General features: G+C 34.6%; 1 long non-coding RNA gene across 1 annotated transcript in view; it reads right to left on the reverse strand.

The window, feature by feature from the left end:
• LOC128894435 (uncharacterized) overlaps positions 1-18547 on the reverse strand; it is a 52968-nt gene extending 34421 nt beyond the window's left edge. Inside the window, exons 1-2 of the long non-coding RNA XR_008461544.1 lie at positions 18410-18547; positions 18169-18328 (exon numbers count right to left, since the gene is read on the reverse strand). This is a non-coding gene — a long non-coding RNA (uncharacterized LOC128894435). The remainder of the gene's footprint in view (positions 1-18168; positions 18329-18409) is intronic.
• Between the last annotated feature and the right edge of the window lie 237 nt (positions 18548-18784).

The following is an 18784-nucleotide window of genomic DNA, read 5'->3' on the forward strand; positions in this document are numbered from 1 at the left end:
CATTTTTAAACGTTTGTAAATGTTATATATTACTTATAGTTATTATGCTAATACAATCATTGTAATGCTACTATTGAATATGAAAGGGTTAGTAATTGATATGCAAAAATGTTATCATGTTTCATGCATTTACGCGTGAAGTTAGAAAACCCATGACACCACGGTACGTAATAATAAGGGTACGGGGCATAAGATTAGAGAGTGGGAATGCTAGGCTCCCCATAGCTCGGGTACCTCGGGATTGCTAAACCCGTACTGTAGCTGCAATCAAACATTGTAGCTCCTGAGGGTTTTGTGCGATGAAGAGCAAGGAGGAAGTTTTACAAAACAATTATAATAACTATAAATGTTATATACACATTTATAGGCGAACTTTATGCCCTGTACCTCAATTCCTACGTCCATGTAGTATAACTGTTAAAATTAAATCATTACATCACGGATCGATAAAGTAAACGGAACTGTATAAAATACTTTTTGTTTGACGTTTTATATTACATGTAGATACGCAGTTACATTGTTTAAATTGTTGAAATAATTATTGTATGACGAAGAGATCCTATAGCTACCTCACCTGGAATCTTGTTAATATTCTCCGAAATGAATCTATGGAATTGAATGATGCATTCTGTTGAATATTTCAACCGAATTGGCGGTCTTGAATTTTATATACGAAATTGAAAACAAGAGCTACCGTAGTACGTATAAATTAGCGAGATGCCTCGTTGTGTCTATCATGGAAAGTTATGAAAATGATAGTTGTGGTTAACGAATCCTTTCTTAAAAAATGGATATATCATTATAGAGGAATTTTTTAAAATTGCGATTAATTTTTTCTATTTGCAATAATAAACGTCGTTTCATCTACAATTTTATACGCTATTTATAAGGGAAGTACGCAAACTGTAACTCGAGTCTACGAATGTCATTTAGTACAAATCAAATTAGACAAATAAAACAATTGGTTTAGAGAATTCAAAATGACGAATTCAGTACGGAGGCACAAAATGCAAAAAGTGACTGGATTTGGATGATACTTGGTATGCAGGAATTTTTGCGAGAGCTCTTCTATATCTGAGTTCGAAATTTGAAAATTCAAAATGGCGAATTGAGTACGGAGGCGCAAAATGCAAAAAGTGACTGTATTTGGATGAAACTTGGTATACAGGAGTTTCTGCGGGAAGCCGTTCTATATCTGAGTTCGAAATTTGGAAATTCAAAATGGCGGATCCAGTATGGCGAACCAAAATGCGAAAAGTGATTCGATTTTTATGAAACTTCGTACACAGTAGTTTTCGGGGACGCTGATTTAAAATCTGAACTTAGAATTTAGTCATTCAAAATGACGGATCCAATATGGCGAGACGATCTTCATCTCTACTAAGTTTCTTATCGAAACTTGAGTTACAGTTTGAGTACTTCCCCTATCGGAATGTTTTTAACTTAATAGAAAAATATGAATGTTAACGAAATTAACATTTCTTTAGTCGCGCATACAGTAGAACATCTTGATTTCCATTTAGCAGACTTAATATCAACTAAATGTTACATGTACAATAAAATGGAAGTAAAATATCTGAGTAACTATATAAACCAGTACTTTCACAAACATGTAAAACTGCCAACAATTAAAATCTTCGAATAGATTTAGAAAGAAAAATAGATATGTATAGGTTACATATGGATGTATACATGTGAGAATGTGCATGACTTTTTGACGGAAGTACTAATGTCAGGGAATTTCACGGACAAATCAAATACTTAGTCTGATTCTTGAGAGAGCGCTGTTTCACACAAATTAGTCACGATGTGTTCTTGTACATATGTAGGATTAAACATTAAATTATTAGTAATAATGATATACATGTTTGTTTACACGCAGCGATATTATATATATATTAAATAAAGAATAGTTATCTATTTCTGTTAAATTTATATGTTAAAATACGCAATGTTACGCACTGGAAATGTCTCGAAAACACTGAGAATAAAATTTTCCAGCGAAACTTTGGGAGAAATTTACAATGCGTAAAATTGCCGATCCTAATGAGAAGTTTTAGCAACATTGTAAAAATACACTTGCCGTGTTTTGACAATGTCTGAAAATTGTATGCTTATTACAAAAATGTATTAAAAGAGTGTATAGCCGACAATGATGTGATCAAACGCGCTCGGTTGACTGAATAATTGCAAAGTTTTACAAATTCTAGTAGCGTTATTACTTTAAAACGACTACATCGGTCCGCGTATGATTGATATTCAGAGTTGCAAAGCAAGAATAGCTGTGCCAAATAAAAACCGTTTCAAATTTTACACGAAACATATGTTTGTTTTCAATTTACTAAGTAGCTACCAGTTTGCTGTGAATGTATTATTCCTATGGAAAAGTTGAACTTTGAAATCTCTATATGTACATAAATTAAGCGGAACAATCGATCGTCGCAAAAGTATAAACAACGAAAATACAAATTCAGCACAAACTTTGTGTCGTCTCTCTTCATGTAAATCTGGATAAAAATAGTATTCGTAAATGAAAAAAAAAAATCATGAATGACAATTATAAGTCTATAAAATTAGGTAGTGTTAATGGTTATGGAAACTAAAGTTACCCTTAAATTGGGGATGGTGAGCAGACTGATCCGTCGCATTTTCTTTTAAGCACTTCCTTTATAAGTTTATTCGACGATACGTTGAAGTAGACTTTGTGCTGTTTATTTATCACATCAAATTAAAAATATTCTGTTTTCGTAGTGCTACCGACACCGCAGACGAGGTATAGAATAGATTTTTCATCTTATGGCAGTTGGTGATACACGAATAAATTGACCCATTTCTACTTCCCAAGTCTATTCTGTAACTCGCTTGTACCCGATTTTTATAAACAATGCTACAGCACAATGTCTTCGGTCGTCTCTAACGTAATAATACTTCGACTGCACTCTGTTAACGCAGACTCCGTAATGTTATAATATATACATCTATCGAACATTTATTTACCGCTCAATGTGCTTGGGAAATGTTTAAAAATGTTACAAAAATTTACTATACATGCAATTAAGCGACTGAAGATCGCGCGAACTTTGTATAGCTTCTCCGAACAACTGAAGTATCAAATGGTGACCTGATAGATAAATAATCCGACGAAGAAAACAAAGGTCAATTTATTGTTATTTTACCTTCGAAATACATTAAATGTGAATATACGGTTAATGCGCGATATTGATGTGTTACGTAGGTTTGAAGAGAATTTCTCCAAGTCTCAGAAGATAAATACAATTCATTGTATGGTCTTCGCGTTTAGATCGATGTTGATATATGCGTATATGTATATGTATATGTATATGTACATACATGTACATATATAAATATATACGTAGGGTAAAATTGAAATTATCGCATAGAATATTGAAATACCGATTACGACGTTTATTGGTTTTCAAATACAATTTTATATTCTGACGTTAATCGGACGAAACTTATTGTAAACCTCGATTGAACTTTTTGTAAATCAAACCTCAGATTTCGTCGACAGTCAATAAACAATTATACAAACTGTACCCGTATTGATTTTGATTGTTTGTGTGAGACATTCTTTTTTCATCTGTGAATAACAAATTTCAAATAAAGCAATACGATATCGTATAACAGAACCAAGATTTTCCCCTTATTTTCCAAATTAGAATAAGCGCAAATTGCGAGTAAGACAACAAAAAATTGTTATTACAAAAATAGGGAAAAAGAAATTTCGACACAAATTTCTTTACCTTCTATAGGTATGACATATGGTCGGTATTTCAGTACACTTGTCATCACTTTCGTAAGCTGAAGTTTATTGCTACTCTATACCTATTTATGATGATATAGAAATTCATTGCATGCTACGGCTAGTGATATTTGATTGTATCAGTTATAAAATATATATTTTACTTATTTTATCAACAGCTGACATATTACCCGACGATTAACCATGAGAGTTTCTAATAGTATCTAGCGTTTTCATAATGAAGTACTGTAGTCAGAAGCATAAGACGGGTTATACAAATTTTAAATAGTATTTTGTAATACAACATTTCTAATTTAATTATTTAAAAAATTAATTCAAATTGAAAAAAGTAATCTAAACACGCTTATCGATTGTAGACAAATATTTGGTTAATTGCCTTCTTAGTTCTCAGAAAATTTTACAGATTCCGCTACAAGTATCGGGCACAGTAAATCCTTTTAAATTCGTACCGCGTTATAAGAAACTCAAGATTAATATAAAACCGAATCATCCTTCTAAATCGGAGAACTATATTCTTATCTTTACGCAATAAGTTCCACTAATCATTTAATTATAAAATTTATCTATAATTACTATTTTGTAATTGTAGATCAATTCTAAGACTGACTAGTGTAATACTTCTATGAAATAATAGTCTAAAGTAATAAAATTGACAAGTTTCAAATCACAAGTTATTATTTGTCGTACGCTAAAAGTAAATTCATTGCCTACTTACTATGGCTACGATCGAGTACGTTACTTCAAGTTTTCTTGATAGTCATTCGAGTACTGGATATGTAGTTTAAGGGGCTATTATCGTCTAGAAACTTCAAAAATTCCATCTTTTTCTTGCATTTTCTTAACATTTGGGGTTTTGAGAAAGCGCCTCTAAAATATTAATTTGAAATTCGTAGAGCTCTTATAGTTACAGAGGCTTAAAAGCTGTTCACCAGTATTAGTGCTAAATGTATAGCAAACTTTAAACGCGTATTTTCGAAACGACATAATTCAAGTCGGGCGCACGTTTTTCTCAAAAACTAGTGGACCGACTGATTTCTGGTTTTACACACATTTCGAGGGCACCATCATCATGGTCTGAACTAGAATTATACCGATAGCTTGAATATTTTAGCCCTGCTCTCATATTTTAGTTGACAATTTCCGGGAAAATTAAACCTTAATTTTCAAACAGCTGCGATTCCAATAAAAAATTTAGTACATACTTAATTCTAGTTCAGACGACAACTACATTCATATAGATTAAAAAAAAAATTTATTTTTCTGTCTCAGACGACTAGAACCGCCACAGCCTGTACGCCCGATTGAACGAGCGTCTCACGCCACAACCTGCATAACAGCGCATAACTTGTACAGATTTCAATGAAGTATTTCATAAAAATTTGTGTTGTTAGTTGAAACGTGTTTTATTATGCATAAAAAAACCCTGGTAATGTAGGTTTGATAGTTTTCGCAAAATTAATTCGTAAAAATGACTGAAAAAACAAACTTCTAGACGATAATACCCCCTTAATTTAATTTCATCTTTAAAGTCCACTGTATTAGATAAAACAACAAAGCGATTCAAATTTTAAATTTACAGTCAACTATCCCAAAGCAATATGAACAAAACTGAACGAAACTATCACTGATGTTGTTTTAATCGTAATTATTAATTTAAAAGTTTCATTTAGGAAACCTATATTTCCCCGATCAATACGTTTCCATTATACATTACTAGAATAGAAGACACTCCAGAACTCCTATTTGCAAACCCGGAAAACATTGGACGGTAGTACTCGCGAAAATAGTTCGCGATACAAGATTAATTCCATGCCCAACGGTTACACTTGAAGAAAAAAAGAGATAAATCACGCTCGAGAGTATCAATTCAATGATTTTATCAGCAGGAATGAAGATCAATCAATCTATAACGCTTTTACTTAGTCACCTCCTGTTACGTTCCCGCTCACCTCAGTGTGACCTCATTTACATTCCATTGCACGCCCTCCATTTTCTCACTTCCAACTGCGACGGAAAACGGCATACCACGCGAATATCGATATTTCTTCGTCAAGAATGAATGACGCCGAGAGAACATTTTCGATTTTCTCGAGAAAAGTGTACTAAATTAATTTTTATAGAGCCAATTTCAAAGCTCGTTCTGAAAAATCCTTTTTAGAACTACTAAAACGAGTGACGTTCAATTAAAATGTTTCTAAATAATGTTCGACTCCTTGTTTCGTTTAATCGGAGGTTAACAGGTCAATCTTATGTCGATCGTCGGAATAGGTAATAAATTGCATGAATTATTGAAAGAAGTTCCATTAGATGTTGTACGTCACGTGTGATTTATGCATGACGGTGCACCGTCCCATTTCTGCCAAGTAGCCAGACAGTTCGCGAACGAACGATTTTCTAAAAGATGGATAGGTCCTGCAGGACCTATTACATGGTCTGCTCGTTCCTCAGATTTAAACTCGTTGGATATTAATTTTTAAGGTCGCTCAAAAGCATTTGTTTATTCAACACCAATCATTAATGTTGAAATAAGATGTTCGATCAGTGCGTCATTTGATCCTTGAGAAGGCTAGATCCAATGCTGGTAAAACATGTTACGAAATGAACCTTCCAAATATTTCAGTCATCATTCGAACGTGAAGAATACTTTCGTATTCTTACAGTAAAATATCGGAATGCATATAAAAATAAACGTTTCCTTTTAATTGGAACATAAAACAAAGGAGCTCGTTTCTACGTATGAACGAAACCGACTACTACACATATTTAATTTGAGTGTCTGCGCGATACAATCCAATCCGGTTGTACTACAGAACGTTATAGCCTCGTTATAACTGACGCTCATCTCTGCGTAGTAATTAGACGCCCATAGTATCGCTATGAAGATAATGATCAAAATATACATAAACGCTGGCAGCTGCATCTGGGGGATTATTGTGTGTTCTCTAATAGAAGCTGATGAGTCTCAGTTTACTATTCAATCAAGAACTACCCGCAAAGCCCACCTTGAATTTTATGTTCCAGACATGCCTGCTCATTAAAGCGAATTTTGTGAAAATCTCCGCTTACCACAATCAATTCTGTGGAAGTTTGGCGAGAGATTATGCCGAGACGGTGCTTGTATTTAGCTGGTGAACAACCCGTCGTTTACTCTGATAATTATGCAACATGTTTTCAGCCTTGGTCCTAGATTACTGCAAAGTAAGACTTCTCTTTTAACCTTGGCAGGGTTCGTGGATTTATCGATCCATTACTATTTTATTTTAACATGCGTAGTTACTTTTTCTACCGTAACATTGTTCACATGATTAAAGTTCTAATAAAAATACGTATTTGAGCAATTGAGAATGCTGTAGACTTTTCTGACAAAGTTTATGGATTCTTTTAATCTTTTAGTTTACCGTTCTTTAGTGTTTGGAAGCTGAAGATGTTTGAGTCATTTTAATAGCACATGAAGATTACTACAAGACGATCCAAATGTTTATTTCACGAGACAATTGCCAGACGAGATTCATACAGGTGTGGATCATCTCTTAATTTTGTAGTGAAATTGAAAACTTGTTTAGGATTAAAGAAAGGTACGGCGCGGTTATTATTCTTCAAAACGTTTTCTCTTCTGAGAAAGGTACGCCTTTCAGAACAGTCTCTTGTGTAGATTGTTTGTTTATTTTGAGACAGAGAACTACTTGCAATCGGACTGTTGTTCGATGATCGATTTGCCAATAACGCGTGTTCTCGTAGCTTGGACAAGATACCTTCATCCTCGTCGCAGGAAATGGTCTTTTTAGTAATTGATCGAGCTTTATCCATTTTCTTTAAGGTATACTTGGAGATTTCTTTGGATGGTTTGTACAGTACACATAGACTTGTTTGTAATCCAGCGCACTCATCTTTATTTCTGTACGATGTACAATTTCGCAAAAGTTCTTTAGCTGTGTTTCGAAGATCGCCTTCTTTGCAGAATTTACGTGAAACAGGATCGACAGATTTTTCTGATTTCCAGATATACATCTCTGTTTTTTTAGCTGGATGATCCATAGATAAATCTTGTGAAACTTTCGACTTTTTTTTCTGGGAAGAAAGAAACTGCTAACTAATGTATGCAGAATGATACAAATTTTTGTTCGACACACTTACAGTGGGTGTAGGATGTATTCGTACACCGATTAATTTTCCAAAAGATTTATGTGTGAAATTGTAGTTCATTAACTTCTTGTTTTTATAATCAATGATATTCTATATATTCTCGGGAATCTCTAGAATAGATATAGTCCAAACAGCAATTACTAGATTAAATAATTTGCGAAATTAACAAGAAAATACGAAAAATCGACAGAAATATAGAAGCAATAATTATTCGTACGATTCTTACGACGAACCATTTACAGTAGAGTTAGTAACATAAACACATCAGTTTATTGCTTCGTGCGAATTAGAAAACATCAAATTTCCAGTTAAGAAGTCTTAAAAAATGCTCTAATAGAGGAATGGAAGGAGATCTCACCCCGAATAACATCGACATTTACTTAATTTACCTACTGCCTAGAAGAGTTGCAGCGATTATAAAATCAAAAGGAAATCCCACAAAGTATTAATTATTCATAAATTAATGTAAATTTCATTTTTTTTTCAGGAAGTTTTAAAAATTTAACAATCGTATAAATACTTCGTGTTTCTATATTTGTATCGATTTATTGTTTTTTCTTGTTAATTTCCCAACTTATGTAAATAATTAATTTTTTTTGTACTGTATCTATTCTATAGACTTCCAAGAATATGTAGACTATCATTGCTTACAAAAAAGAACTTAATAAACTACAATTTTACATAGCTTTTTTAGAAACTGATCGGTCCACGAATACTTTCTACACCCACTGTATTTTCCTATCGCTAGAAGTAAGCGAATTATTCAGGTGGCCTGTAAATGCCTCACCCTGTTACAACACCACGTTACTACGTACCGTCTTATTTGCATTATCAAGACATCCTCCGGGAAAATTCGAACCCTCAGAATTTAATGCTTGGTCACCAAAATGTTGGCACAGGGGAAATAAATCGTCCGAAACATCTTTCGTGGATTCGTAAGCTTGAAGTTTCCGAGACTCGAGTAAGGGAGCATATCTGAAACCCTTTACGGGTGATGTAGGTGGGGCGGTAGGATCATCGTTTTCTTCCTATGCGCGAGATTGATTAAATCGTAAACGAAATATTCTAAAATGGAAATGGAATCCACTATCTATCGGATACAGATTTATTTGAATGTTCACTGGTAGCCCAGACCAATGAAAAATCATTTTGTTGTATACATTACGAATGTGGTTATAGTGTGAATCAGGGTGAGCAAGTATTAAAAGTATATTATCAAAATTACGGGACTGTAATCTTAAATTTTCGATTTTTCCAAATCTACCAAATCTTTCCAAATTTTATGAATGACAGAATGTGGTTGAACATGGACGATTTTAGAATGAATTATACACGATCTGTACATTTAATGAACAATGTGTTTAATGTTGATAGAAAAATAATTGTATCGTACTAACTTACATTAAAGGATAGCTGGCTATATAATTTACAACACATAGTGTCGCTAAATTCCAATTCTAATTTCCACGGCATGATAGGTTCTCCAGAAGGAATCGATTTACATTCGTTCATTGCTTCGTAGGTTAATTTCAAACTGTTCTTCGATATTATATCGTTCTGCTTCTCTTCAAATATTAAATAAAATTCTAATAGAGGACTGAACGTTACTTCGGGGCACTAAAAATCATTGTCTTTTTTATACCATTTAATAGATTTTCATGCCTAGATCACAAAAATGGATGTTTTAATGCTAAAAATCTAGCAGGTTCAGCGGGTTAACGAGTCCAGCAAATCCAACTAATATTGTAATAGTTTGTAATCGAGTAAATAACAATTTTATATTAAAATATTTGTTTACAGATGTCGGGAACTTGACGGGCGGTTGACTTCAAGCCAAACATTACTTCTACCAACAGTAACTATCGAACATAGCGCTCTGCAGAGGAGAAACCTAACCATTATCAAAGCGTACGAACGTTTTGAATCTGACCTGTAATCTTTCCATTCTCGAACGACAGGTTAATTAATCTCCGACTGGCTTGGATGTTCGTTCGTTACGTTCAACGACTTGCTTTCATTCCCGTAAAAGCATTTTACACGGACGCAGCCCACCGTTTCATAATAATGGGCTCAATATTTCCACGGTAACTTAAAGAACTTCGAATAGACGTTGGCGAACAAAGATTACCTGTCAAATGTTCCTACTCCTGCATCTATTTTTTCCCTTATTTGAATTATATCTTCTTTAGTCCATCCTTATTTGAATTATATCTTCTTTAGTCCATCCTTATTTGAATTATATCTTCTTTAGTCCATCCTTATTTGAATTATATCTTCTTTAGTCCATCCTTAATCGAATTATGAAATGAAATATTTCATGTTGAACGAACGAAAAATTTAACTTGGACGAAAATTAGTATGGAAAGAAAAACAAATCCTAATAGTGACGCATATGCTATTATGAAATATGTTTGTGAAATGGATTGCTTAAAACAATCGTTATGTCGAAACGTAACGGCACGAAGCAAACGTGGAAAATTGAATGAAATGCTTTCACTTAAATTTAATTTCTTTGTTTGTATCTATAGATAATGGTTTTCGCGGAAAACTGATCTTTCTTCATGTACACAAATAAGAACATTCGCCCTAAACGATAGTGTCGGTAAGGTATCACTTCTACTTGTCTCCTCAATTGTGGACGCCAGATCCTAAATGGTTAATTATCTAACTGACATTGAAACGCGTATTTTACTTATTCGGTGAAATAATTTTTCGCCTTCGTATCGGTCTGCTAATAGGATTTTATTTAAAAATAAAAGAACTCTTAACGAGAAGTCTACGTAAATGGCTTTTTTTCGGGCGATTTTAGCCACCAAAAAGAAGAACGCGATATAATATTAACGACAAATTGGAAAGCGAGGAAAGGGGAAAGAATACGGCGAGCTAACCAGAGACGGACTGTTCGTTTCTCTGGACGATATGACATACTAACGAGCACGGTGCTCCCTTCCGTGTAGCTATGCACGTTAAAGTAGTACGGGAATAATTAATGTGGCTTCATGAGCAAAGGGAATCGGAAAACACACACGCAGATCGGCTCGATGAAGCGCAAGGAACCGAGCACCGGCTAGGCAGCGAACAATCGAATTATCAGGCTGTTGCGAGCGGAACGAGAACCATTTTTCTGCTTCGTTTTTCCCTCATGCCTGGGGCTTGTAAAACTTTCAGAACACAGGTGCAACCCTTTCCCTGCTCGCTATCCTCCGTTCTATCCATTCCCTGGTGCTCGGTCATTGGAATCGAGAATTCGAATCACAGTTTTACCGAAAAACTGGGAAACACGACTTCATTACCCTAACAAGGTAGATTCGTTCAGCACATTTCTAACTGTACAATGGCGACGATGTTTTCGCGTAGCGGACAGGACAGGTTTCGTCGGTCGAAACGCGATAGCGAGAAATGGATTGAGAAAATGCGCGAAACGTGCAAGTGTACTCGGGGAAAGGGTGCCTTTTGGAAAATCAATGATACATTTCACCTTTGTATTTTAGTATTCTATTCTTGAACCTTCAAAAAAAAAAAGAAAAAAAAAAAGAAACAGTTTTCTTTAACTTATCGTAAAGTGTTATTTTTTATTAATCCATAATCGAACCATGCTCCGAGCAATAAAAGTAAAACAACTGCATCCGATACATTTTTTTTGTGACATATGCTTGGAATAAAAACTCGTTACTTTTCGCAGAGAAAAGTCGACGAATAGTCGCACTGCTTACGATTACGTAACGGCGCGCGCACACATTTCACGTTCAACGTATTATTTAAATTAGCGGGTAGCACGCGCGCACAAACATGATTTGACACAGAACATTTCCTGTCGCTTTTAATCTCATTATTCTCGTATAATTATCGTCTCTTGTAACGAGATAATGTCAATGCAACGCGTCAATCGCATGCATATTGCATAACAGCCTGGTACTCGGTTGATGACAAATAATTACATCCTGCTGTCAGAAGCGGAGTAACCATTAAAAATAATTTATACAATTATCAACGTGATAATTGTTAAACGCAACGTGTATTCGATGAGCATACATGGTGGATTTAATTGTCAATATTTATATACACGGTGTCTATGAATATTCGGCGATACTTTGCGTGGAGATTTCCGAAATATAAATGAACTCACGGATGGAAAAAGATCAAATTTGCAAAATACACGAGAATTTCAGAATACTTTTGCAATAAACATGTATTTGCGTTAACGAGTTGATTACTTATTCACTTATGTATTAGGTTGTCCGAAAAGTTTCTTTCGTTTTATTAATAAGTAATACATACACAATATTTTATGTCTAATGTTACATTATTGAATTGTGTACGATTCATTTTGCTCCATACTGTAACAACATCAACATCTAAGAAGTTAGATTGTGTATTTATGTTATAAACACTACCGCACAAAATAATTGAGTGCAAATTACGAAAGAAACTTTTGGGACAACTTAATATTATAACTAGACCATGGATCATTATGCAAATAAATATATCTATAGGTAAAAGCAGAGAAAGTAAATTTAAGTGAAAGTGTTTCATTCAATTTTGCACGTTTGCTTCGTGCCGTTACGTTTCGATCTAACGATTGTTTTAAGCGATGCATTTCACAACCACTTTGCGTGTCACCTACATATTTCATAATAGCATATGCGTCACATTCTCGATAAGATCTCTATGGTACACATAAGCTTATCACGACCGTAAGTTTGTCGTTTATGGAATTGATATAAGCATTCCCGAATATCTGGCGAGGGGATTTACGCTACAACTTTGTAATAGGAAATTCGATTGTCCGTGATCCGTCCAAAATTGAAACGGAATCGTTCGCGCGAGCCTTGTACAAAATGTTATGACGTATCATTCCTTTGAAAACACACATATTACTTCATTTAACGACATTTGGTTTTACAACTACATGCGTTGATTTAGAATGTGTGGCTAAAGGAAAATTAAAACTCGTACAATTTATCTTCATAATTAAATGGTAGGTTTTCTTAACACTTTATCTACCGGGCTATTTAGAAACAGTCTTTAATTCAAAAAAGAATTCTCTACAGTAGCATATGCCAATCTAGGCTGACAATAATTTCTCCATGCTGTTACTAGGTACATTGAAATCGAAGCCTGTTTCCAAACACTGAACATCGTAAGTAGACAGCCATCAACACGGTAAATAAATTCGAATAGCTAAATACTGCAATTAAAAAGCCTATAAATAGGCTCCCGGTAAATAAAGTGTTAAGAACAGCACAGAATTAATTCCTACACCGAATAAAATAATGGATGGAATCGCATGCGGAGATTTCACATGCCTCGTGTGTGGATACGAACAAAAATTATTGATTTTCCATTGAACCTATCCGGTTCTTGCACACACCAAAATTTGATCGTTGTTTTCTGAAAGCTTGGAAGAATTCACGCCATGTCCGCGAGCTACGTAGAGTTGCAACAAAGGTATTATTCGCGCTTTATTTCTCAACAAACAGAGTGAAATTCAACGTCGATATATTGGACTGGTCGAGCTTATTGGCGGAGCTTACCTTCGTGAAAAGCACACCGAAAACCGAAAGAGATAAGCCGCGGGCAGGGGATCGGTTTGTCCGCATTGTTCAGCGCGCACTACGACCTTTTTACGTCGAAACAATAGATCGTAGATACTGCTTTTCCCGATATTTTCAGGACGAATCCTTCCATCCTATATGGAATCCAAGGGTTTACCCCTCTTTTCCGTGCTATATCGAAGGGGTTTACCCGCGGTTCGTGGCACAACGAAATTGAGTCGTCCTAAGGGATTAAGCGTGCCCCGTTATGCGCAAGAGGCGTACGTACACCCTTGAGAGAAGTTCGTGGCTACGTCGAATAGATATCCGACCTCCCCATCCCCTTTGCACTTGAATATCCAGCAAACAAATATTGTAAACTCCGTGGAAAAGCCAAAAGGGAAAAGAAGAAGAAAAAAAAAGGCATTCGAGAGTAACCCAAAAAGCTTGATCATTCTTGCAAAAAGCAACAAATTACTCACTTTGGTACTCAAATCACTAATTCCCCTTTCCTCATTAAAAAGGATAATGCAAGCTGGCTCAGGGCCAGAAGGAAAAGAAGAAGTAAAAAGCGTTCAATAGTAACTCCAGAAGCTACAAAAAGAATTAAGAATCCTCGAAGCATTAGATCCCCTCTTCTCATAAAATTAGGTTTCCTTTCCACAAAAATACAATAGTTATTTGCTACTCTTGCTTAAAGTGCTAACAATCTCGACTTTTATTTAAACGGAAATTCTGACACATACGCTCCCAAATTTCACAGCACTGAAAGAGTTAAGAAGAGTCTATTTAACGCCGAGTCTGTGCAAATAAGAAGAGCATTAATCGACCAACTAATCGCAGTATCGAAAACTTTGCTAATGGCAATAGTTTCAGCTATAAATACCCTGATGCTCGATTATTTATGCTACCGTTTTCTGCTTTGCCAATTACTGGACAAAACACGGAACAACAAGTAGAGGCGCGTTTGTTATCGAGGTAGAAGTCGAGATAGTTGTCGAGGGAACATTATTCCCTTTTAACTGTTTCGAATTTACTGCCACGCAACGAGGAATGGAATGATCGTTCGAGTTGAGAAGTGATCGAACGTTTAGAAACTTTAAAAGGGACGATTAATACACGGCTATCGGGCAAGTTCTCGCAGCTTGATAAATAAATATCGCGATGAAACTTTGGAACGATGAACTGAACAACGGGAATCGCTGTTGAAGAATTTAATGCAATACGAGGCACTGTTTCCCTTACGTTTCGCTCATTCATCAACCGTTAAAAGAGCTTCGCGTGCATTGCATCCGTCGCGTGACGTTCGGGAAATCACGTGCTACCGCAGACGATAAAGCATTTAAAGAGTGACGTATCTACGTCTGGCTTGCTCGTAAAAATGAGCTTCGCCCTGCTTTTTCTACCTTACCCTATTAATTGTTGACGTTTTCGCTGATAAATATGAGAACGTCGTGTCGGTGACTCGGTGATAACTGATTCTTCGCGAATTTATTTGTATTCGTCACGTGTACTTGACGTTTTTATTTGCATGAATTATCTATCTGTTTCTTGTTTTTTTTTTTTTTAACACCCATAGTCCAAAAGAACGAAATTAATTCCTTTGTGAAATCTTTTAATCCTATGCTATTAACCCTTTACGCTCGTGTGGCGACTCTAGGGCAGCATATGTAATTTAAAAGTGATTTTTTTAAACGTACAATATCAATTTTTCTTATTTCAGAATACAGGTAATTATTAATTGAAATAATAATAAATTGCGTCACGAATGTTCGTAGATATTTCTTTTCGAAGTAGAGTTTTTGGTTTTACAAAAATTTATTATAAAAATGGACTGGACATGATTCTATAGAAAAATGCCTCGAGCGCAAAGGGCTAATTAATCTAAATAATTTGTCACTAAATAAACTATATCGTGAAGCATATAGGCGAGAACAAAATTGTGCAAGAAGAACTACTAGTAACATTATGGAAAAAGGAGAAATTGCCAATGTATTTAAGATTTACACTATTTAGAAATTCAAAACTTATTTTTTTCTTTTATATATTTCGATACAATCTATGTCTGTTCGAAATTCCTAAAATAATTATATTCACACAACGTACAAGCTTCGTGGATTTATTAATCCTTCTTGCTTAAGTGGTGCAAAAAATGTTCAGTGATAAATATGGTATTTAGGCGTAATAGAAATTATTATTGAAGCATTTGAAGTATTACATACATATCAAATATTTGAAATATTTGACAGTTAACCTCTAGAGGGACGAATTTTAAATGGATTTCTTTTTTGCTCTAATTGAGAATAAACAAACCAAAGCAATTTTTATGTGTAATTCGTTGTTAACATATTAAATTGTTGTCTTACTTTAATATAGTATATGTTTTAATTCTATAAGGTAATCGTAGGTAACGTTTCAATTTTTAAATAAAATAAAAATTTTTAAATAAAATTAAAACGTAATTTTAATGTAAAAGCAAATGTACACATACGCGTCGACGTCCCTCGAGAGGTTAACAAAAATTGTGACGAATATAATAACTTCCACCGTCGTTGTACCTACAACTTCGTCGATAAATGTGGTTCGCAACGTTAGAAACTGTTCGTGAAGACCACATGAATAAACTCAGCGTGTAGATGGTAATGTTTTGTTCAATCTGGTGGGATATTACGCACGCTTAGGTTACCCCTCTCGTGGTCGGACGATGATCCTCTTACAGTTTCGACTTTATTAGGCCCTAGTCATACGGTGCTGTGTAGGTATGTACTGACTAAATATGGACCGCACCGCTCTACGGATTGTAAACCGCTTACAGTGTGGTTACATGCACATTTTAATGCAATATGGCAAGTCGGTGTGTCATTAGCGATTACAAAGTAACTCGAACTCTCGCGACTAGTTTGCTGATAACGTTAACTATACCGTAATCCCTGTTCACTTACGACAGAAGAAACGAAAACCGACAAGAATATAACTATTAAATCGTAATTAATGTTATGATTAACTTTATTACGATTTCTGGGGAGATTACGCTTTCCATGGTATCGCGATTTGACCGTATTTTTATTCGATGCTGCAAAACGCAATTCTCTATCACGTTTAGCTTAGAAGTTATATTTATTTAAAGTCGATTTTAAGTGCCAGATTTTTCATAACATACAATTTTAACGAATATTCTTTATTATGATTGATTAGAATCGAATTTTTGTTTCATTGATTTTATCAGGGAGATTAAATGGGTATTAATAATTATTATTTAAATAAGTTTTAGTTATATGGAAGCATTAAATAAGTTATGCAATTGATTGGCTGTTTTTATTTCATTAAATTTTTGCAGTTCACGAAAGGGTTATTGAATTTTCATTGGTAATTTAGACAGTGTAGTTATATGAAGACCCAAATTTGAGAGTTTTTAATTTAAAATGATAATTCTTTTAAGGATACTTCTATTTTCTGTAATATTCATTTATCAGTATAATTTTATAAAAGGAATTTTAAATAATTTTTTGGGAAAAGTGAGTAATGCTAGTTTCGAATAAAGGGCCATATCTTGCCAATCAATTACAAGAAACCGTTATCTAAACCTTACAATTACTAACATTAATACACAATTCGAGGATGCAAAGTGTAGTTTGATTAGATACGTTGCCATTGTAATCGAAGCGAAAATGAATACTAAACCTACCACGACCAGTCAAATGACTGTTTCCAAACTTTTGTACATAGCCCTCATATAGAAAATATAAACTATATACAATTGTTTCATGTATTATTCTATTTAGTACCACGTGAAATATTTTTGCATTCAATTGAAAAAAGTGTCTTTAAAATTAGTCATGGATTCGATTACGGTCGAAATAGATACAAACGAATCCTCGATAGGTTTAGTGTCAACCAGACAATCAAGAGAATCGGAAATGTACAGTGGGTGTAGAATGTATTCGTACACCGATCAATTTCCCAAAAAACTTTTGTGTAAAATTGTAGTTTCTTAACTTCTTTTTGTATAATCAATGATATTTTACATATTCTCGGAAGTCTCGAAGATAGATATAGTCCAAACAACATTTACTAGTTAATATAATTTGTGAAATTAACAAAAAAAATGCGAAAAGTGGGTAAAAGTATAGAAGCAATAAGTATTTGTACGATTCTTATGACGAACCATTTACAGTAGAATTTGTAACGTAAACATATTTTAGTTTATTGCTCCGTACGAATTAGAAAACATCAAATTTTCAGTAAAGTACTTTTAAAAATGGCTGTAATAGAGGAATTGAAGAAGATTCCACTTCGAATAACTAATAATTTAGTTAATTTAATGCTTAGAAGAGTTACAATAATTATAAAATCAATAGGAAATCCCATGAAGGAAGTATTATATACTTGTAAATTAATATAAATTTCTTTTTTCTTAAATCAAGTTTTAAAAATTAAACATATGTGCGAATATTTATTGCTTCAACGTTTCTATCGATTAATTTTTTTTTTCTTGTTAATTTCTCAACTTACATAAATAGCTATTTCTTTTTGTAATCTATCTATTCTAGAGATTTCCGAGAATATGTAGAATGTCATTGTTTATCGAAAATAACTTAATAAATTACAATTTTACATATTTTTTTGGAAATTGATCGGTGTACGAATACTTTCTACACCCACTGTAGATAACAACGATCTATTAACAGTTTGTAAAATCGAGCCTACCTTTGGCTGGATCTGGTGTGTAGGAGTTGGCCTTGGATCACTGGCTGCCGTTGACTGGACCTCGATCGTTGAAGTCGTCTCTGAATCGCTCGTTTCGTCGACAGGATCGCTCCTTTGGACGGAACAGCAATTCCATAGATCAGGTATCCAGCGCGGAGGACTAAAAAATGTCACATTTCGTTAGAGCCTCGAAAACGTTTTCACACTGATGTACTAAAGTAATCTCGATTTATATGAATACCTCGACTGCCATATTAATCTTGAACAAGTGCTCAACTCGTCAGAAATCGGTCCGATGTTCAGCGTTAAATGATTACTCTTGCTTGCTCGAAGGTCCCGGGATAAGTGCCGTGCCGTCTCGCAGTCCCTTACCAAAAGGCAATGACATCCCCACTTACTGGCCAGATCTTTCAGAAAAGCATGTGTTCTACAGGCAGAGTTTCCTGGAAATCGACACAGCTGGGCTTGTAATAAACAAACGAACTCGCAAAACTTGGTACCTACGTGACTGATAAGCTCTCGCGGTCGACCGCCCGTGGAGAAATATTTACATGGTTTTTCTTAAGGACTCGTTCGGTCGTTGCGACCCTGCCATACGTACATCAAATATCGACGA

The sequence above is a fragment of the Hylaeus anthracinus genome, unplaced genomic scaffold (genome assembly GCF_026225885.1).
Source record: "Hylaeus anthracinus isolate JK02 unplaced genomic scaffold, UHH_iyHylAnth1.0_haploid 3, whole genome shotgun sequence".
In the NCBI taxonomy this organism is placed as follows: domain Eukaryota; kingdom Metazoa; phylum Arthropoda; class Insecta; order Hymenoptera; family Colletidae; genus Hylaeus; species Hylaeus anthracinus.